Source organism: Bombus affinis, chromosome 12, assembly GCF_024516045.1.
Source record: "Bombus affinis isolate iyBomAffi1 chromosome 12, iyBomAffi1.2, whole genome shotgun sequence".
NCBI lineage: Eukaryota > Metazoa > Arthropoda > Insecta > Hymenoptera > Apidae > Bombus > Bombus affinis.
The window spans coordinates 5,665,320-5,687,866 of NC_066355.1; the positions used below are offsets into that span (position 1 = coordinate 5,665,320).

Here is a 22,547-nt window from a genome sequence, read left to right on the forward strand (position 1 = left end):
GTTATATAGTTCGTGCGTATGTGTATATATCTAGCCACGTGGCACCGATACGAGTATGTAATGGTATATGAATCTATACGTGTGGCCTATGTTAGCGTGGGAGTGTTTGTATGTACGTCACGACGACACTGCGGCGAGACAAAATGAAATTTCAGTCGGACGATGAATGTCCGGCGTGGAGCTGCACAGCCCTGTTCCCGGGGGCCAGGCAAGAGCCAATTTGCATGGAGGATTTAATTGAAAAATGCGACAGCCTGGCCCGAGATTAAGCCCCGGAAAAGCGTGGAAAAATTTCAAACGCCCACTGCCCTGGCTGGAGTCGCGATTCGGCAAAATTGAGCCGTTTTGCGTCCCGCTGAATTTATTAGCCGGAAAATCTGCCTTCGAATCTTCCGTCAAGGCGTCGAAGTTCTTAAATTTAAATTCCTAGATTTCCAAAGAATTTATCGGAACCTTTCGATTGGATATGAGAAAAATCTCTCTGTTTGTTCTTGTTCCTTTTTTCGCGGTTGATTAAAAGTGAATCACCCGCGGGTACGAGGATCTTCAAAATGGAAGTAAAGGCGCGGAAGTCGGGCACAAATACTTGATTCTACGTGGAGAAATAAAGCGTAGAATTTTCGTGGCACGAGCTATGGAATCCGAGCGATCCCTGGAATCCAGACACAGTCGGAAGAATTTAATATCAGTCGGGGTCGCTAAACATCCTACATATCGCAAGGAATATCAACCATCTTCTCCTTAATCGATTAATGACCCCGGTATTCTGATCAACGCCCCGAGGGAACGCTCCGAAGTTTCACAATTTAACGTCACGCTGTATCCACGAAACGTAAGGAAGAAGGAAGAACAAATCAGCTTACGTCTTCCCGAGATAATTAATCATTCTAATAATGAAAATCAAAATCTCTCATTGTGTTTGCGAAATAAAAGGTAGCGTACTGCCGACTCACCAGGAACCAGTTCTCAAAGTGTTATCAATCCGCCGCGGATTTTTATCTCGATAATAAAACTTTGTCTTTTTCTTTCCCGATTATGGTTACGTGTACACCATCCGATAGAAAAGTTCGGGAACTGTACGTGCTGCAAGGTATTTCGCAATAACGAACAACCAAACTTCTGGCTAGAACTTCTCATCTACGAAATAACGAAAACTCCTCGTTTCCATGGCGCATTTAAAGGATTAAAGTCGTTCCCCCACCATTGTGTTATAACAGCGGAATCAGCTCTATTTGAATATCAGGGAGCTCCCTCTTCGATGAGAATTAATATTCACCCGTGAAGTCAAGCGGATAAAGAGGTAACGGAGATGCAGAGGCAAGAGATCGACTATTCTTTCCTGCTCCTTTTTCTAATTTCCAGCAGCACTTCCGCGAATGAATTCGATTCACTGCGCAGATTCACCGATTCGTCTCTGCTCTCTGTGCAAAAGAGCCAAAGCATTTGCAAGTGCGAGATAGTTCGCACCGGTTCGAGGGACGCGGAGAAAAATTGTGCTTTTAAAGTAAACGAAAAATATCGTCCACTTGAGTTAGTGTTATGGAACACTGTCGTCGTCCATCCTGTTCATCTTTGTTTACTTCTTTTTCAGCTCAACGTTTCTTTACCTTATTCCCAAGTTAACAGACGATTCTTCTATCTTGCTTCACGCTGTAAATATCCTCGCTCTCGTAATCGCGTTATAACTGCACGATCTTTGAATAGGGTATTAATTAGCAAAGATATTATAGTTCAGTGGAATTCATAAATACTAATTAATTATTTAATTATTAAACTGTCTGATAATAAAATGGAAGAACACTCGAAGAAAGAATGAAAACACCTTTCCAAGTGACCTACATTTCCTTTGTATGAACCGACTCTTCTCTATTTATGCACCCCTAAGATGATATCTTAAACGCAAAGGGGAGTACTTCCAAGGGTTCCTTTTTTTATCAGCGGCAGTCAATTCGTCAAGAGTCTATCTCGCACGCGTGTATTCGAACAGCATACACACTTCTTACAAATGAAGTTGATTCTTATCTGTCTGACAGAAAAGAAAATTAACCCTCGACTAATGCGTTAAGCACAGTATATTTTCTTCTACGCTGTTTCCCGTTCTTTCTTTGATGTTATTGTAACACGAGACCAGTTCTCAATCTTACTTTACTGCACTGCTTAATACTTTATTTATTACTTATTTTATCAGCAATCTGATCCGCACTGCTTCAATCGGAAGTTGAAAAATTCTCAAGATCTGGATGAAGGATTTACACGTCGACGAGACTCGTTGGATTTCTAAAAGTCTTCAAAGTTGCCAAAGATAAAAGAGACCAGCTCAAAATCGGGCGACAAGCGTCGAGAAAAAAGTCGAGCTCTTAATGCAAAAGGGAGATGATCTCGCGGCTGCTCGCTCAGTCGTGCCGACTGTGTCTCTCGATATTCAACCCTCGTTTTTCCTTGCAGTTCTCCATCCACCTATATCCCACTCTCGCGCTCCTTTCCTCTTCTTTAACACCGTCACTGTCGTCGCGTCTCTACAATAACAGAGATGAGTTTTTACGCGCTGACACTTTTCACTCGCTTCCGTTGACAATTAGTTCTCGCTTCGAATGTTTGTTGGGAGTCGGATGAAGCTCCTCCAATTGAAACATACGAAAAATTTGTTGGAAAAAGTGTAGACGAGATACTTGCAGATACGCAACCGTTCTTACGTTCATTTTGGTGATTTTTTGTGGAATTTCTATTCTGTCTCTCTCTATTTCTATTCTCTCAAAATTCTTAAAATATATTGAAAAGAATGTAATTATAGTGAAATATTGAAAAGAAATTAGTTAAGGTAGGATATGATTCTTGACGAACAAACAGAGCATTGCGGAATCATTACGTGATTTACAGAGATTAGTGATTTGCATTACCTTCTTTGCCCGACTTATGGTATTTTAGTATTTATATTGTTGAAATCGCAACGCAGTTTTTAGCGTAGAGCAAACAAACGAAAAAGATCTATCGATCTACGTGTGTTTACGAGTTACAATACGCAATGATGGTTGGGAAATACGCGGATGGTTTTGAACTTATGTCTGACACTTTCATTCCAAAAAATTCTTTTGTCATTTGAATCAATAGAAAATCGAAAAGGAGCTTGAAATTCGGCAAATTAAAAAAAAGAAACATTTGATTCAGATAAGACTTCTCGAACGTGGAAAATCTTTTGGTTTTGGTAGAAAGTTTTGACAGAGACTCGATCACGAAGAGGGGAGAAAAGGTTAAAAGGATCACAGTGAATCAAGGTGAGCGAAGGTGAACGACGAAAGAGATTGGCGCGAGGCTTGGCTTTATAAATTCTCGACGTGTTTTAATCCTTCTGTAAGCCGTCCAGTTGTGTCAGAGCTTTCGTTAAATTAAGGGATTTCCGTACAATTTCTAGCTTGCGCCCATGAAACCTTTATACGTATATGTATTCTCACGATACTCCGGCGTCTCGACAAGCCTACTTGTGTATATCGTGCGATATTCGAATCGATCGTCCATAAACGGATTTTCGGATAATAACGGATGATGCTCCTTAACGGTCCGAAGATGCTTTTAACCTAATTTCGCAAGAAATACTTTAGTTAAATCGTAATACCGAGCTGCAAAATAATAATATTGCGACGAATGAATACTTGGCGTGGTTACTCGAAAATTCGATAACTGGGATTTTCTAGAAGAAATTTTTAAACAATTCCTGATAAAAAAGGAAAACCGTAAAAAGAGTCGAGTCAACCAACAACTCTGTTAGCAATTTTGAAAAACTGTTAGCCATGGATTTTTTCGCATGGCACAGAGAAAGAGGTAGCCCATGCTTTACCATGAAAACGTGGCTTTCATTTCTCGTTTGATGCTCGCCTCTTACGAGCGCCTGTGTTTCATCCAACGCAACGCGGATTTAATCCTCGGATTATTGATAACGAAGTTTGCCCAATTTATAAACGCGACATAGCGCGATTAAACGCGTCTGACAAAATGTTTGTCACGCGTGCCGGACAACAATTGATTTACCGCGAGGAAAAAACAGAAATATACATCTATACGACGAGATACGCCGATACGATGCCACTCAGCTTCCTGTTCTACAATAAAATCAATCGAAAATTCCGGCAACTCGAGCCAAATTCTCTCTCTTTCCCTTTTTCCGTCGATAGGTACGCGGAACGAACGGAATAACGTTTTCGCCGGAGAAATATCTGATCTCGTTCTTCGTCGATGCAACTCGTTTTTATCCTTCGAAATTCTAGGCATTCTAAAACAGAGAACAACGAAAGGGTGAAACAACTAGAGAGGACCTTTCGTTCGGAAACAAAAATTCTCCTGGAATAGCTCGCGGTGTGCATTCCAAACACATATCTAATCCTCGTCGGTATCATAGCGACATCTTAGCCTGAACAGAAAAAGACTAACCGGCGAACTTCAGCCAGATGAAAGTTTAAACGAGCGCGACCCAATTCCAGGGGCGTTCTTGCTGGCCGTTTCAACCCCTGTATACGAATAACAACGAGTTTCGCCATTAAGCTCTCGACACCGGCTACAAACGATGATCGCCCGGAGGGTTGTTTCATCGCCAGTAAAAAAAAAACAACGCGAAAGACATGGCAATAAGATGAGAAACGGGAGGTGAGAAAGGGAAAAGTTGAACAAGTTCCAAAGGACAAAGATGGCACTTTCACGTTTAAAAACGATTTCGAAAGGCCTGGCTCTAGTGCGTACCCGATCTTTAGCAACGATCTTAGATAACTAGAACATCGAGCGACTACTCCAACGAACGAACGAGTAAAATTCGAATGTTGCAATCGAAAAAGATGATACAGCGAACGTAGATAAATACCACCGAGTGCTTCTTCAATTCTCATTCTTTGTTCCTCTACCTCCAGAAAATTAAATCATTGTGTTGGGTGATTGCTCTGTACTGAAGGATGGCAGTATGTGCCACTGATGAAAGAGATATAGTGATATCATAAATTTGGTTAGGTGAGCTAAAACCGTATACGAAAGAAGATTAATAAAAAGTGCAGTTGATCAGCTTGGCTTCTGACGGGCTAATATATTTCAGCGTATGGTAGAACGAACAGATATTATAACAATGTTGTAGAACCAATTAGTTCGTTCTAAAATAGTACAACGCATCGCTCATCTGGACAGCGTATAAGTGAAGTTCAGAAGTTTGACGTCGGACGATTTTATCGTACAAACATGAAACAAGCGCGATTATTCATTTACAAGCCGCTACTTTACGTCGAGCAACGAGAGTAAAGCTTAGGATAAGACACCCGGCTAAGGTTTTTCAAAACGTAGGCAGAAAGAAAAGGGGAAGAGGCCGGCTAAACAGCGGAAGCAAAGGAAAAGAAAGAAATGATGGAGGTACTTCGCATTCCCAAGCGTGGCTCTCCAGGGTAAAAGGAGGTAAACACACGCTCTTGTGCTTAGTAGAGCAAAAGCTGCAGTCTGCTGTACGATCCTAATACTTCTACAAGCTGTGCGTAGTGAGGGATAAACGGAAAGCCCGCGTAAACTCTTGCGCTCTTCTCTTTTGTTTTTCTCGGATTTTCTGGTTTCCTTTCGTCCTTCTGGATTTACTCCTGAGAATTTGATCGTTTCCCTCGATATTCATCTTCCTATCTCTTCGAACAGTCTGTCATCCCTTTGATTAGCCCTTTATTTCGCCTCTTCAACACCATCAACTCTCATCGTCGATCGTGTGGCGTACTAATTCAATCTATCCTTTACAAAATACGCGTTTATCCTCCAATTTAGCGACTGTCTTTCTTCATCTCTGGCTTTTCTGTTTCAAATATAAGCAACGAGTTCGAGCGAAATTACATTCTTTTCCTAGCCTCGTAATACCTTTATCGCTCGCCCGTTTTCACTCCCCTTTCCTTTTATCCTTTTTACTCTGGTGAGCAGTTGAAACACCACCATCGTTGGAATGGATCACGGGCCAAAAAGGATCAAAGGATCACCGACGTACAGACTGGTTTCTCGTATTTTCTAGAGGTTTCGCACGGAATAAGAAAGCCAGGAATTTCGAGAAGTGCGATTCCTACGGGAACGTATGTAGCTACGTGCCACTAAGCTCGAAGAGTAATTTCTTTCGGCCGAATGTTGATTGCACCATTCCACTTCGCCGTTCGCTAACGCTAAATGTACTCGCAAAGCTGGCCTTTTTAGGAGACCCCCTTTTCCTTCTTGTTAGCCACCCTCCTTCGCCCCACTCCTTCGGCCACTGTGGTTTAATTACGACGCTTTAATTACGCCACGACCGTGAACTCGGATCTCCATTTGTGGTCGGACGGTGTAAAATTGGTATCTCTTCCTGATATACCCGGGCGAGGATGCTCAGCCCAATCTACCAAGTGGATGTAAACTAATGCAAAGAAGAAGCTTTCGAGGGAAACGTAACAAGACGGCGAGCATCGCGGCAGCTCTGCCAGCAGAACGGTTCGTTTGATGTTCTAATTGCTACGTTGCGAATTTTTCTTAAGTTTGATAACTGGCTGGCGTGATTTTTCTTTGAATATGATAAAGTGAAGAAAATTTTGCACGAGAGAGAGCGAGAGAGAGAGAGAGAGAGGAGGATGGGTGTCTTAAACCGGTCGACGTTCTTATACACGAACAACCCGAAACGAGGTGAAGCACCATTAAAATGGACTATTTTGTGTCCAAACGACGAGTTCTTCGCTTCGAAGAGAATGAAAGCCTCGTTTAAATGTAACTCGACTAATATTGCTTTAGAAATAATTACTACGGAATATAACGATTTTTTAATAGAAACGTAATAATTGCCTTTAGAGAATTCAAAATTATGAATGAAAGAGCCAAAGAAATCCTCGTTACTTCGAAATCGTATAAAATAATAAAGATAGTGCTACTATATTAATTGGGAAAACAGCGACAAACGATGAAATTTAAAGGAGGAACGAGAGAGATAGGGGATTAAATTGATCGGCCGAAATAAAGATTTTAGACTGTTTGAGAGACGACATACGTATCTTTGAGCGGAATTCATCTATACACGCGCGTCTGGCATTCATCGCGTGCCGCTTTTCTTATCCGTAATAACATCGCTGGAGAAAAGGCACTTTGCTTTCCAACATTCAATTTCATCTGGCGCTCACACAGCCAGTGCTTCGTCGCCAATTACCATGAACTTCACCATCCAGAGTTTCATATCATCTTTTCTCCCACCAATTTCACCCTTTTACAACGACACCTTCGCGCTAACCTCCTTTTCCTAACGCGAAATAATATTTTCATAGGGATGATGCAAAACGAAATACGACTAGTTCGATAAAACGAAGGCAAAAACTCCCTTTCGTTCGAGCGTACGATATTATCATCGATTCCGCTGACTTCTCGATCTCCCGACCATGAAAGGTAAATGAACCGATAACGAATAACCGGTAATTACGTATAGTAATTGAAGCGACCGAAGAGCATCAATTAATTTGACCCCTTGCTTGCTTTCTAGAGCGATGTTAAACGAGGGTGCTCCAACGCTTGCTCGATGCTAATGAGTTATTCGAAACGACCGGTGTGAACGCACGTGGTAACGAGGGTTTGTGTTCTTCCTCTGTTGCCGTCTATAAGAGTTTTCGAAATTTCCTTGTTGCGGAAGCTCACGATTTTTGTAACTAATGGAGCTTAATTATTTTGCTTCTCTGACGGTGCGCTCAAATAATCAACAATATTATCAATATTTCAAGCTTCACAACATCATTGTATAATATTGACGATATTGTATTCACAATACATAACAACCCTTTTAGTTGAGAACCTTGAAAAAATGGCAATAAATATTGATAATCTGAAAGCATCCTAAAATGGGGAAGTCGGCTCTGGCATTCGAATTTGTATATCCTAATAGGAAACACTTTCGGTGTTTTAAGAAAAATTTTATCCCAAAGCTTAATTTAAAATTCAAATATAAGAAATTCCTTTAACGATAAGGGAACACGATTGAAAAAAAGATAAAAGCAGTTACGAGGGACGTAGCAGGATTACAGAAAGGGATGAAACATAAATGTTCGTAAGATTGAAATTTCATCGAAAGAATTCTAGATATTATATACAAGAAAGACTCGAAAATGAAATATAATGATTATCTACGATTACTCGGTTATTGAAAATTCCTTCAATACCAAACTGTTATAAAATGTGATCTAAAAGTTCTATCAGTCTCTATCGATATATTTCGTATCTTGCAACATTTAACAATGTCCAAAAACGGTCATACGTATCAACGTAACATCAAAATGCTTTTTAAACCGAGTAATCCAACGACCAGCAATTACGACCGGCAAATTCGTGCACCCACCGCGACAAGTATTAAATCACAATACCGAGAGATTCCCCGTAAGTTGGATTAGCGGCGACTATGGCCAGGCTTACGGAAAAACGTGTACGGAACGGATTATGTCTTGCGGAAATGAAGCTTCGGTCGACGTACCGTCGCGTCGTCTCGTCACTCTATTCGTATAATGAAACCGCACAAAGATAATCTGCGGCCCGTTTAAACCATTAACGAAAACACGTTGCTTATTCTGACAGGAGATACATTTGGCGGCCAATATGCACATGAAATGCAATAAATTACGTAATGCAATTTCAAACAAAACCAGATAGCCGTGGGGAGCAAACGAAAACATTTCCAGATCCGCGTTTCGTATTATCGTAATCTATGGTTACTCGCCAGCACGTTTCAACTTTTATCTAATAGCGTTCAACTGTCCCCTTTCTCGAATATATATTGAAATTAATTAAACTCGTATCGCATGGAACGAATAACGATACTGGAGTCCCTTCCGATGAATAATTTAAGTTTCGAATTTGTTTTTACGAGTACGAAGAGGGTAGTTTCCTTTCTTTGTAGTTCTTCGAGAAGTTCCCGCGGATTCTTCGGTGCACGTGCACTCTCCATGTTTCGTATAGCTGTCCTTTCTAGGCGAATTAAACGTCCGAGAAGAAACTCAACGCTAGATAATCGAAGCATGATTAATCGTAGAGAAACTCGCAACACGAAGAATGTTATACTCTTGTGTAATAGAAAATTATGACCTCGTCTTTCAAAGTTTCGAAAAGAAAATAAATATAAAATATTCAACGCTACGTGTTTACACGAAATCCATGTTTCTATGAATATAACAAATGCAAGATTATAAATACGCATTGTTGTTTCATTATTATTGAATATTATAGCTAATGCAGTGGTATTCCGTTTATACGGAATTCCGTATGAGCTTGTCGAAAGGCAAATAGTTTTTGTAATTGAAATTCATATAACAGAGATCCACTCATTCTTTTTATTTGTGATTTCTCGTTAAAAATTCTCATCCGGATAAGTGAATTCAGCCAATGAAATTTCTTCGGACAACAACTAAAATTTTACTCAAATAAACGAAATTCTACTCTACTCTGCTTTGAATATTTATATATTTTTCTAGATTACGTGTATCAATACGTTCTATATTACGTTCTACAATTGTGAATTTCTTCTAAATACCCGCAGTCTCCTCATCACCGTATCTATACGAAAATCGAAATACGAACAATTCTTTTTCCAGTAAATTACCCAAATTTTCCTAGTCGTAAAAGGGTTTGAAACCTAAGAGCAGGATCCAGAACGAGAACAAATTCGTTGAAAGACAATTGGGAAGTAGGAGGAAGTTCCTAGATTCCCGAATTCGTCGTAGGATTACCGAATTTACGATCACGACAGATGAACCTATGCGCGTTTTCCAGGCTCAGGGGGCGGAGAAAGGCCGTGTTGGATTCAAATTGCGCTCGCGTCCGACTTATTTGCGAAACGTTAGCGCGCTGGAAAGCTAGGTAAACGACGTCACCTGGTGCGCGTACGTCGCGGCGTCACTGCGTCCTGATTGCGAGCGCACGCGTCAAATAGGGCGGAAAGAGGCTTCGCTGTTGCTTCACGAGCAATTTCATTTCCACCCGTGGAAAATTTATGCAAATCATCCCTCGCCACGGCAACCCGTGGCGAAAGAGCCAAGGCTCCAAGCATAACGAATTCGCAGGATTATCCGATTTCCCTGGGACAAGAAGCTGCTAACACGCTCGACGCGAGATCTCTCGCGTGGCCTGGAATCGAGAAAAGTGGCCGGCTCGTCTGCGCCTAATGCGAGAGCTAGAATACCGCGCTGATTTAAATAGATGAGATTGAATATGATAGACCGAATATGATAGACGAAATGCTCAATTTTTAACATTTTCGCTGACGAATATTTGTTAATTCGATGAATTCTGACGCAACGTAAGCTACGAGGATCCGTCAAGAGGTCGAGCAAAAATATCTGGGAACGAACCTTCTGCCGCCAAGTGAAAGATGAATCCGGACAAGCAGTGCCCTACGGATTGAGATGAATTACGTTCGTATTGAGAACAAAATAGAGGTTGACTGAATGCTGGGCTTCAAGGACCTTATGGAGTGTGACTTCCCTATTTTGTTGTCGAAGCATGATTAATCGTAGAGAAACTCGCAACACGAAGAATGTTATACTCTTGTGTAATAGAAAATTATGACCTCGTCTTTCAAAGTTTCGAAAAGAAAATAAATATAAAATATTCTTTTTCGATGCGCATGGAAAAAGATTTATAAAATAGAACATCAAACAGCCTGAAGACAATTCGATTTGAAAAGAGCTTCATATTTTTTTAAAGAGAAGTTATCTAATTAGCATCTCGAATTTTTATTGAAAAAACCCGAGTTATAAAAGTTGTTCGACCTTCCGTCGACTTTCTACTCCTGCAATGAAATAATTCGTCCTTAGAGGAAAAGAGCGATTGAATATTTATAAGTGGCTATCTTTTTTAATTACTTAATCGTCTGACGCTTCGTCAGCTCATAAATTTTCATATACAGCCCATTCAGATCAGCCATACCTTTTATTTAGGTCGTATTTAAAGCAAACCGTTGAGCGGACTGTGGTCGAAGATCACGATCATATCGTGACGTAAGCAGCACGTTTGCTTCTGACAGGTATGGAAATACAGGCGCTGGCCTGCAAATTGCTTCTTCCACTTTAAACCGGCCGTTTTCCGCTTGATGCTGGTGACGTCCGACCGTCTGGTGCGGTTGCTACCTACCCTTCGACCCTTCGATTTTTAACCACCCTTTAAGGACCGATCATTTAACCGTTCTACGGCTAAATCAACACTAACTATGGATATCTTACTATTTGTAATTGAAAAAGTTTCAGTGAATTTCGTTAAAGGATAAAAATACTTGAAGGATTCCTTTAAAAAAAAATTCAACGTTAAAGAGCTAGCGTCATTAAACCTCCTAAGAGTGTCGATTCAATTTTTCAACTATCGGCTTATAGCGTTCGTAAGAAATAAATTTCAAGCTGAAACGATCATTCGCTGTCTTAAAAAAAAAGGGGGGAAAAAAAGAAGAAATATTACATGTATCCAACCCAGAAGTAAGTAAAGATGGAAGAAATGCGAGAGATACATATCAGTCGGAATAAATAAATAAATAGATAGATAGATAAATAAATAAGCAAGTAGAAGGAACGTTTATCTTGAAGGATCGTGACATTAGAACGGATGTTCCTTGATGGAAACTTTGGGAGGATGAGAATATAGATGTTCTCTCGCCTTAAGAGCAAATTTCTCCGGAGGAAATGTAACGTTGAAAAATCTCGAAATAAGTCAAACTATCACTCATGAATTTTATTTCCCACGCGCAAAATGGTCACGGCGTCACTCTTTCTCCCGCCCCTCTCTCTCTCTCTCTCTCTCTCTCTCTCTCTCTCTCTCTCTCTCTCTCTCTCTCTCTCTCTCTCTCTCTCTCTCTCTCTCTTACACACACTTATATTCCTTTCCCTGGGCCAAGAGAATCGCATTTGCATAACATAAATGTACGCTTCCGAGGGAAAGAGAGGTAGAGCAAGAAGCATAGAGGGGATCGTCAAGAGGGGTCGGACAAACAGACAAACGGACAGGAAGCGAGGGCTTCTGCACGGTAAATCTTTGGATACGACTCTCGTCTCGGTGGTACTTTGCATTCGTTTCTTATTCCATAGCTCTTTTTACAACTGTCGCATACTTTCGGCCTCGCGAACACTCGAATCTCATTCGAACTTCAACTGGTTTTATACCACCGACTCGACAAATTATTTTTCACTCTCTTAGCCATCCATTGACTTTTGGTCAAGTCGAAAGTATTGGACGCAGTATCCTCTCGCAGCATCCGTCTCTTTCTCTGTGCACAGCGCCCGCTTCCTGACACTTTATGGTATCGAAAGTGGAAAATACGATGAAAACAATTTTCTTGCTGTCGGGTAAGCTCTTAATGCTAGTTTGTGACCTACGCGGCGTCCCAAACTAGGTGATGCAATTTATGTACGGAAATAAGGGTAGAAAAGCGTTCAATTTTCCAAGACATTGGATATTAGATTTTTTTTAATTATAAACGATTAATATAGCGATGATTTTATATTATATAAAATTGTATTTTAATGGAATTGACGTAACATAGCAGAACCAAGCTGAACAAACTAAACGAAATATTTTTAACGTAATCCATCACGCAACACATCCGAAATTTTTCAACGAAAATGGCTCCCCAATAAAATATCTTGTTGGTTACCTACTCGTATAAAACACGCTAAATTTGTAACATCTGTTTCGCGCAGTATTATTTCATCGGGAATAAAAATGGTTATAATTTTTGGTAACAAGGCGAAATATTCTCCGCAACGATAACATCGAGCGAAATCTGACGCTCGATCTGCCAACATCGATCGTTAACCAACTTCTCTAACACGTTTCCTCTGTGAATTTATCATCATTGATTTTTCGAGTAATGGTTTCCACCGATGATATTAATAACCTACTAGCAGCTACGCGAGAGACTGGCTGTAGAAACAAAGGGAGAAAAAATGATGACAAGTTAAGCGGTCGGAGAATCGTAGTAGTAAGCTTTCTAAATGGTCCTCAAGTTGAAATTATCTACCGGATTCTCTGGCTGTACTTGAAAAATCTACTTTTCAAAAGGAAAGAAAGGAAAAGAGAGGGAAAGAAAGAAGATAGCAAAAGAGTGCTTAAAATTTTTCAGAAAATTATTCCAGATCTATATCTTAAATAGAAAGAAGTTTTTGAAATTCTATGCACGTATAAACGTGAATACCTTTATCGTTCATTTCTATTACACAAAACAGGAATGTTAAAAAATTATCCAGGATCATGAACCATCGCGTAGGAAAACGTGACGTAATTTGCAAAAAGAAAGAAAGAACATTAGATGCCGCCTGTACATTCCAGTAAGACGTTGTTGGCTGAATTTTAATTCTCGTAATTTGTCATTAATATTCGTATCGTGGTAACTACCGTCTTAATAGGTATTTATTTTATTTATCTTTAAAAAGCACGATGGAATGAGAAAAAAGAGCGATATGGTTGGTAACGGTAAAAATAATCCCGAAAAAAGAGAAAAAGAGAAAAAGAGAGAGAACGAAGTCGTGGCCAGTCACTTTGTAACGTACCGTGCTAGGTATTTAAAAAATTCAATTTTTCGCAATAAGAAGAAGTTATGCGCCGTATCAGGGTGCGTTCGTTATGGAAAGTGTATTCATTTTCCACGCGGAAACTCTCCCTTCCATGTTGTAATAAAAGGCTGCACAGAAAGCCATGTGCGTGTGTTCATTAAAATTCAAACGTGTAGTAACAAGGTATCCTAATTAAATAAAACAGAACGTCGCAAAAGACATTTATTTATTCACGCTTCGATCACGAAGAAACCTCGGCTAATTAAATAGGAAACTTATACGTAAAGTATCGCGTGTAAAAAGGACGCAGAAGGAAGCCTTATGATGGTGATTTAATAAAAGTATCAAGAGCTAAATAATATTTTCTACAGTAAATTTACGAGACTGCAGTAACTGAAGATCTTTTATCGACATACGTTTTTCGATGTCATTTTCTTTCAAATTTTCGACGTACGCTATTGAAAATGTCTGGTATCACTATATGAGCTAAAAGAATTAAAACAAATAAAATAAATTTATAGAAAAGTAAGTTCAGAAATCTACTATTTTGGAGAAGACTTTGATAAAAAAAACTATATCAAAGTAAAAGATACTAGTATTGATGTTTTAGTGTTAATTTCGTCGTATTACTAATAAAATTAGCGCAAAGTAATTCCAAATCTTTTGCCAGCAATGAATTTATCGTGTTCAGCTACACTCCATTTGAGCTCGAAGGTCTCCCACTTACATCATTACATTCACCCAACCTCCCTGAAATCTATCGCTATTTTGGTTCAGACATGTTCATTTACAGCCTCCTTCGTCAAATAGCCCCGACCTTAATGCCGATTGATCACCACTTCTTGTTCACCACGTCACGCTTCCTCTGTCGGGCGCAAACTTCGAAAAGTTCAAGGTACATAGATCCCGTAGACCGTAAGGCAGGAGAGATAGTTGAACGCGGTATAACTCAGGAACAATTTCCACCAGGCGACAACCAAGCTGAACTCCACTTTTCGATTCGACCCTCGTACCGACCGTTCATTAGATCCTTCGTACACGTTTTGGGAGGGGGTCTCGAGTTACGTAAAACACGGAAACTCTTTTTGCGAACTACTTCCAAGGCTGACCATAAAAACAAAGCCGCAGTGTATTTAACCAAAGTTCATTAGCGCTATTACGACAATTACGTGGCACGAACCTATTACCAACGATTAAATCCCAATCTTCGATTTGTATACAAAGCTTGCAATCAAAGTAAACGACCAAGTACTAATTTGAACCATACAGAGAATGATTATTTTGTGCGAATTCGATTTCCGAATGGGAATATCTTCGGGAATGAAGTAAACGATTATACTTGTTAGGGAAAGGTAACTCAATTTTTCTGTTCCGTGATTCTCGTTTATATGAAAGTAATATAACTTCCTCCTAACGTCCTTTATTCCCAGACATCTTTACGGCCTGAGGTCAGCCAGTTATAGTGCTTCAACCCTTATGAAGAAATCGTCGTTGCAGAAATTTTTATACCCTCGGTAACAGCCTTCTTCTATCATCGTCTCGAGTGTACTTTCGCGTCGAATATAAAGAGACAATAAAAACTGCCCGTGAAAAAAGGTGGTCCGTTGCACGACTTGAATATTTTTGCCCGGGTGAACCATTCCAAGAATCAAACGAAACGCTGATAGATCGCCGATCGAATCGGTAGAAATATAAATATACGCTAGGACAGTGATGGTAGATTAGAATAGCATTTCACGATGAACGGTAAATATACTCATGGTGAAACGATTATTGGCAACGGGAAAATTTACATGGGCAAACCGTTAGTTTCGAGTGGATGAACATCACCAGTCAGAATGACGCCGCCACTGTTCTCCATTATACATCCAGTTATAAACGAGCTATACGACCTGGAATTAATACGGCCGCAAATTTGTATAAGTTAGAACGATATCGCGGATGACTTTACGTTTAGAAATATAATTGATGATAAAGCTAAGAACGTTGCTCACTGCAGTATTCAAATACTTGTAGGTATCATTTATGAATAATATACTATGTGCGTTGTAACGAAATATTCTGACATTTTGTTAGCAATGTAATTAGACTCGACTATCATGATAATCTGAAGAAATATATAGGAATCATGAGGTACTTACTATATTTATATCTCGCAGAGATTAATAGATTACTGAGACAGTCAAATATCTATTATATTAATAATAAATATTTTATAATATCTAATTAAAATAAATATCTAATATATTATTAAATATTCAGTGGAACTATCTTTAACGTGTATTATACGCCCGAGATGGGTACTTTATTTTATAAAATAATTTCCAATTTCACTTTATATAATTTTATATAATAAAGTTTCCTACTAAAATCATGACAATCGCGTTTCGTTACGATACTACCGAAGTTTCAAACTGGTTTACTTAGAATATACACGTAAAAGGTTTCTTTGATAAACATTCTAAAAACTTTCGCGAACCACCGTAAGATCTAATAACGAGACAACGGAATAAAACGTAATTAAATTAAAGGATATTATAACAGACGCTAAAGATACTTCGTGTTTGAAATAGAGAATCGTTCTACTGGGTCTAACCGGAGGAACAGAGTTTCTCTGTTACATTTGACCCAGCTAGAAATCGTTCATTAGTTGAGGTTACACGTGGTGGCGAACTTACAGAAATTACAATGACTTTTATGGCTTGATGCCGACCAAAATTTCGCCCATCAATTCGAAACGTTTCTGGCCGTCTATTTCGCTAACACAGCATAGTTTTGCCGTTGCGAAATAGACGGGGGCACGAGACTGTAAAGAGTCCAGCAATGTAGCACAATAGAGGGAATTATACCCTGGTTCGAGTCATAAAATAGATTACAAACAGTGTACAGAAATGTTTTAGAACAGTGTACAGATTGTTACGATAACGTTATAGCGTAATCTAATGTAATGTTTTTTATTGTTACGAAATGGTTGAATTATTACCGAATAAAGATAATCCTATAAATAGCGAATAGAAAAAAAATATTATATTTCCAAGAGAGAACAAGGTGATTTAATTTTATATGTACGTGCAATTTAATGAATGGATTACGTATAGGAATTGAGTATTGATCACATTGTATATATTGACAGAAACGAGGGAAACAGAGAGAGAACCAGCACAGCTTCGGTTCTTGCCTACACAAGCAAAACAAAAAGGTTTTTTTGAAGCGAAAGTTCTTTCCAGGAAATCCTTGAACCTTGTGTATACATTTCGGTTAGGAATGCCGTTTAATCTTTCTTTTATGACTGACTTAATTTATATTTACATATAAATAGTTTTTTTTATTGCAAGGATGGATGGAAAATATTTTTATGTGATTAATTCAAATTGATACATGTTTATATAAAGTTTCAAAACTTCAGTGAGTCACAAAAACATCTTTCAGTTACTAAAAATAACGCTCTTTTTGCGTTGTGTCATCGTCAATATGCTGCGGTAAGAAGCTGGACGCTTAAATTATAAGAAAATTATGAAACATAAAACGAAATCTATGATACGCAATCCATTCATTCTTAACGTGTCGCTGCGGATAAGCCATGGCGCGTCCTTGGTTACATCTCGAGAATCGGGTATCGATTGCTTCTCTCGCACGCCGATGAAAAACGAGGGAAGGAAAAGAAAACACACTAGAGCTCGTGCTCCCAGTTCCAACAAACAAACATGTTGCCCCTAACTTTCAACCCCCTTTCTACACGCTGGCAAAGCTTGTACGACAATTCTCTTTAATTCCAAAGCGAAGCACGACGTCAAAACATTAATTCTACTCGATCTCGAATTCACGGAACTTTCACTATACCGTATCTCTAACGTATTCTTGAATTCGTATATCTTGCGCTGCTCTATGTCACTGCTGTGACATTCGAAAAAAGTGACGCAGAAAATATCGAACGCTCGCAAAGAAACTAAAAAAAGTGATTGCTCGACTTACCGACTCGCAGTTCTTGAGAAGAGAAAAATTCGGAGGTAGTCGTGCTACGACTGGAGGTGGTTGGCGGCTACAGGTCGGCGCACCACTAGTCAGGGATCAGCTGATCGATGAATGACAAATCTAATGACTCTACACTCGGTACGGGAAGCGGGCGATTCACCACCGAACACGAAACCCTCACCGAACGAAGATGCGCGGACGACTGACTGCCGCGGCCGTCACGGTGGGGTGTAGCTGTGCGCTGATTCTCCACGGCTTCCCCACTTTCAACCCCATTCTCAATCCCTCCTTGTCGCGCCACTCGACGGCAAGCTCTTTCCTTCCACCCCTTCCCGAACTCTCTCCTTCTCTTTCTCCTTTCCTCGTGTCAGCTATCCCATCGGCCTTCCTCTGTTTTCCTTCACCCTTTTGCATCCGTCTTTCATCCTCATTCTTCCTCTTGTTCATCACGTTGCCGTCTTCTTACCGTCCTCTTCCGACATTTCTTCGTTACTTGGCACTTTTTCCAGCGACCCCTTTCTATCTTTCTTCCTTTTGCGTTTGTTAACTGTGTTAACTGTGTTAATTTATCTTTGTTCGTATTTCTCTGCTGCTCTTTCTTCTTTCTTGTCTTCCTTACCTGCAGTTCGAACTTCCTTTGACCATTGACCTTTGCACATCACCTTCTTCAAACGATCCTTTTGTCACACTATTTGTTTCTCGATTCTTTGTGTCATTTTATCCTCCCCAGAAAACCAATTTCCCCTACAGGTTTTTTAGTTACAAACTTCTCTCTCCGAGCCCTCTAACTCCTCCCATATTCCTAATACATCTTCTTATTCACGTTTATTATTCCTCTTCCGTATTTCTTCAAGAATTCCACTTCCTTTCCATTCTTCCTTCCGTCTTGCAGCGTCGTTGCAATCTCTCCCATTCCTACCTTTCTTACTGATCTCCTCCATCCAACCAAATGCCAGCCTTGTCCCACCAAACAGGATCATCTCTCTCTACTCTCCTTAAGCTACTCCTCGTCTTTGTTTCTCCGACGCGTTTCCCATCTCTCTTCTACTTTCCACGCCTGATACGACTCCCGCTGGTTTCCTCCTTTTCTCACCCGACCAGCGTTCTATCCTATTTTCTCGGCCTTCCTTGTTCAACGCCGACAAAGACGGAGGTACCAACCCGTTCGTCGACGAAGTTTGACTGTGCGAACGCAACGAAGACGGAAAAACACGAAAGAAGACATCGGAACGAGTATAATCGAGCTACGGATAAAGCGAAAGCGTGAAGGATAGAAAAAGTGGCGTGCAAATAAACCAGCAGTGGAAAGAAGACAGAGGACGCGCCCGAGGGTGGAAGAACACCGGCGATTTATTGGATCCAAGAGACCAACGATCACCTATATGCCCAGAGAAAAGTTCGGTAGAATTCAAGACGAGATACTTCGGTCGTTGGCTGTCTTGGTAAAAAGAAGAGCGCGAGAGAGTGAAAAAAGAGTCGGAAGTGTGAGCCCTACGGTAAAAGGAAAAAGCACAATGAAAGATCAACTCCTCCGGTTTGCCGAGGCTGATTCGAACTCGGTTTCGAGGGATCGATGTCACTCTTGAATCGCTTCTTCTGTCGGGGAAAGCATCTTTGAAGATCGTTGTTAGAAGTTTGATTAGCCTATTGCACACGTTTATGTATGTGTAAGCAATTTTTAAATCCAAAAACGTAGGATGTATTTTACAAATATATATAATACAAAAATGTATAAAATATCTAAAATATAACACGTGGTACAATATTTAGCGAATGAAGAAAATTTCTGCTCGAGTTCCATTTCTTTAGCTGTCTTCATAGAAATATAAATTCAGATTTAATTTATTGACGAACATGCCGATTTCTGTTTCTTGCAAGCGAGTCAAATGCTTTTCAGAAATGCTAATCAATCCTACTCTAATGCTAATCTATTTTTTGTGTATTTATTATAATATTATAGACTAATTTCTTTACAGAAATTGATTTATCGTAGAGGGCTGACACAAACCAGCATCGTTACTTTTCTGCATTTCTTCATTCGTGAAGTTCGTCGGTGTAGTTCTTGAACAGTTCGTTTATTATATCAGATTCAAATGCGCTATATGAAAATACAGTCGTCAGAAGTGGAACTATCGCACAAACCAGAGAAAGGAATGCAGAAGAAAATGTCCACGGAATACAGAATTTGCTTCACGATTTCTCTGGTATTTCAAATATCCAATACTTACATGACGCTTAAAGATGCAATCTCCGAAACTAGTATATAAAATCACGATACAATGCTGCGGAAAAATAAATCGTCAGACAAACCACCGAAACAAATATAAGCGTAATATTATATCCAAGTCTTCGTTATACCAAAAGATAATCGAATCAAACTGAAACCTTCTATGTGGAATAACAATACGATTCTCAAACGTAATACTGTCACACAAATCACGATACCACGGTGTGCCTTACAGGCGCTGTTAGATCAAACATCCGATCATCTGAAATCGACAGCTTTCTCTAAGGACTTGATACGTCGCGCGTTTACCTGGCCGTGAAGCAGCCTCTGGAACGCAACTGCCTCTCGCAGCAGCTTTCAATTTGCCCAGGAAATAATTTACGCTTTCCGGTGTGCCGGTTCCACGGAGAAATTTATCGCGAATATGCATGCGCCATTTATGAATATGAATATGGACTAAATTATTATGCGTTGCGACGGCAAGTAAGTTCAGCGATAGGACTTTCCGCATGTCGGTTAGAAATCGGTTCTCCACTGTGGATAAAGAAGAAGAATCCCCGAGCATTTTACTTCCATCAACGCATTCTATACGCTCGACTAACGCTTTCCTGCTTGTCCTTGAAATACGTGTACCACCAACTTTTTCTTCAAGTATTATACGTTGAAAATACCTAAGTATCTCTTTCGAGATCTATTTCTTGATCACTTGAGACGTTAGAGCGCAACCAACGAAATGTCGCAAACACACTGTGAAATCATCGGTACTTCTCTATACGTATGAAGATCACGTACATTGTAACGAACCGGCGACCGTTGCTCTGCATCGAATGCCATAACTTTGGGATCCAGTCGTGACAGGCGCGTTAGCAATGATTTAGCGTGCACGGCAGAGAAGCATGGTCGACCACCGTGACGCGCACCGGAAGGAATATCCAGTCGGAAATATCCGGCGAACTTGGATATACTGGATAGACTCGGAGAACAGAGTGGTGGCTCCGAACCGTAGTTTCTGCGTCGATTGGATGGAGAAACGTGTGGCAGGGATGCTACACGGCTGGCAATCTCGTTCGGGGGCCGTTTAATAAACGAAATAAAGCGCGATTGTTCGTCAAAGACGCCGCTGGAGATGGGAAACTTTAATTCCCTTTTCTGTCTCTCTTTTTTCTATTTCGATCACTCGGCTATGATTTAGTACAACGCGCGAAAAATGGGAATTGCCATGGCAGAGGCAAGCTTTGGAATACGAATTGCTGGATAAACACCGCAGGAAATCTGATCGTTGCATTCTTTTATTCTAAAAACTGTTATCATCGAAACTTGTTATTTTGTTCAAAGGAATGGACTATTATATTTAATCGATTTCCTTGTTCCTCCTTCTCCATTCCAAGTTTGCGATTTTTTGCGCCTGACGGACCTAACTATTCGCTTACATGTTTCGTTAATCATGCAACGTTTGCCTGTTATGCTATTCAATAGCAATTGCAGTTTGTGGTAACTTGATTTTCACGTGAATACGTCTCGCTATTGAAGCGTACTTGTGAATGGAGGAAATACGTCCTGTACGTGTTAAACGATGACGTGTAACCCGACGTGTTCGACTGTAAAATTTATTAATCGCACGATGCAACTTGAACGAGACAATGTTCTAACTCTGTTTATGATATCATTGATTTTACGATGATTGATCAACAGTTGTTACATCGGAATTTTGTAACAGTTTCTTTGCCGAAGCTTCCTCTTTCTTAATAAAATATACGAAAAATTCTAGTCTACTCTCTCAGAACGACCAAAGAAATAAAGGCGTGTGTACATATTTGTACGGAAGATTTGGGCTGAATAATTGCGTGGAAAATAAAAAAGATGGATCAGTAGAGAGAGGATGGGCCAACCAAGTTCAAAAATAGAACGGTCCACTATCTTGGCCACTCATCTCGCTGGTTTCGTGTCAATGTCCTCGTAATTTATTCATCGTACACCCGTCCATCGTCTTGCTCCGGTCCATTCTATGACGTCACGTTGACCCTTAAACCTCTGACGACCACCGGTGCCTCGGTCGATTCGAGATTCGCAATTTCCTTTCTACGCGACTAGGGAATTCACCGGAGAATTTAATACGAACCGGCATCAAAGTCCCACCGGTACACTTACATATATCGTAGAGAAAAGAAACGAACGTGTTGTTATTTAAAGCAAGGTAGAACGATCGGGATTCGTGGAAATGGAAAATTTTCCGAAATATTCTCGTCCGAGGAATTTCCAACACGCGATGTTGTATCTCTCTTTTTATACGTATCTCTTTGTTTCGTCGTCTCTTCCCTCGTTTCAAATCAAATCAATTTGTCTCAGTGGCCTCGCTGGTATTCATCTCGTGTACCATGACGCACGTCACTTTGGAATGTAAACGTCACTCGTACGTATCGATGGCGTGGAACAAACGAAGGAAAGGAACGAGGATTTCCACGACGCGACGCTGCGAATTCTCTTAATTCGTTTTCGATTCGGAGGCTGCTCTCGGCTGGCGAGATCTAATTCTATTCCAACGATCGAATCTTTTCATTTGATTTCCCTCCGAGCTTCAACTCCGTAACTACTTTCACGCCTTGGCGCAAAAAAAAGAGACGAATTAAACTACATTTCATTCGTGGTTACCAATAAACTTTGTTCAAACACATTCTCAGATTTACCCAAGAAATCAGATCTCCCAAAAAATTTGTTCAATTTTCAAACTGTTTGCTTTCCGATTTGTGGACACGCGCGAAAGAGATTTACATAAACTGACGATATAGAACTTCCGCCATTCAAAAATTACAAAACTCGCACAAGATTGA

The 22,547-nt window shown here is 40.1% G+C and overlaps 1 protein-coding gene across 2 annotated transcripts in view; it reads right to left on the reverse strand.

The window, feature by feature from the left end:
* The window catches only part of LOC126922622 (uncharacterized), a 139,659-nt gene extending 121,931 nt beyond the window's left edge, over positions 1 to 17,728 (reverse strand). Inside the window, exon 1 of one of the 2 annotated variants that reach the window (XM_050735418.1) lies at positions 17,493 to 17,728. The gene's annotated coding sequence lies outside the window, so the exon portion shown is untranslated. The remainder of the gene's footprint in view (positions 1 to 17,492) is intronic. The other variant, XM_050735417.1, reaches the window with a different exon arrangement.
* Positions 17,729 to 22,547: the final 4,819 nt, after the last annotated feature.